We start from the raw sequence: 1,247 nt of genomic DNA on the forward strand, positions 1-1,247 counted from the left end.
CAGGGCTTTCTGGATGTCGTGTGAGGAACGGATTAGAGCAGAAGATCAACAATGTGGTCTGGAAGGCTGATGGCTAAGAATGGCTTTTACATTTTTAAATGGTTGACAAAAAAGCAAAAGAAGAAGAATATTTTGAGATACGTGAAAGTTACAGGAAATTCACATTTCAATGTCTATAAATAAAGTTTTATGGGAACACAGCCATGCTCATTTGTTTACAAATTGTCTGTGGCTGCTTTCCCACAGCGACGGCAGGGTTGATTAGTTGCAATGGAGATTGTATGGCCCGCAAAGCTTAAAATATTTACTCTCAGGCCCTTTACTCAAAATGTGACATTTGGGGAGTTAGGGAAGAGCATATTGAAATTCTTTGTAATCTGCTTGCAACTCTGTAAGTCTAAAATTATTTCAAAATGAAAAGTTAAAAAACAAAAACAAATGAAGTGAAAATGACTCCCTGGTTTTTTGCTTGAAGTGCCATTTACTGAGATCAGGGGAAATGTGGAAGGGGCAGGACGAGAAGGGAAGATCAAGACTTCACTCTTGGACACGTTAGGTTTGAGATGCTGATGAGATGTCACAAAGCCGGGGCCGGGCACTATTCTGGACTTCGCCCATGAGCAGGAGACCCAGGGGAAGGGAGAGAAACCATGGAACTCCACCTCCTGCAAATGGGAGCTCTGGGCCTGGGGTGAGGCAGGACTGAGGTGGGTAAGGGGGAGCAGGGGAGCATACCACGTGTATGGAGTGTCAGTGCTCTCACAGGCTCTCCGCTCTGCACCTTGTCACCTGAGCCTTGAAACAACCCTCTCCAGTAGGACATTCTTCCCAGTTTACAAAGGAGGAGACAGACTTAGAGAGGCACTAAGATTTACTCAAGGACACAGCCAGGAAGTGGGAATGTGAGGGCTCCCTGCCCCCAGCCCCCAGCCCCCATGAGTGATGTTCCTGCCTGGTAATGCTGGGCCCGCATGGCAGAGACTGGGTGCGTTACCACAGACTGGGAGTTAAAACAACAGAAATTTCTTCTCTTCCACTTCCAGAGGCCAAAAATCCAAAATCAAAGTGTTGGCAAGGCCACACTCCCTCCCCAGGCTGTGGGGGAGAATCTTTTCAGCCCTTCTCCTACCTTCTGGTGGCTCCTGGCAATCTGGGAATCTTTGGCATCCCTTGGCTTCTAGCAGTAATGCTCCAGTCTCTGCCTCTGTCTTCACATCATCTTCTCTATGTGTCTGTCTCTCTGTATC

Source organism: Equus przewalskii, chromosome 11 (assembly GCF_037783145.1).
Source record: "Equus przewalskii isolate Varuska chromosome 11, EquPr2, whole genome shotgun sequence".
Classification (NCBI taxonomy): domain Eukaryota; kingdom Metazoa; phylum Chordata; class Mammalia; order Perissodactyla; family Equidae; genus Equus; species Equus przewalskii.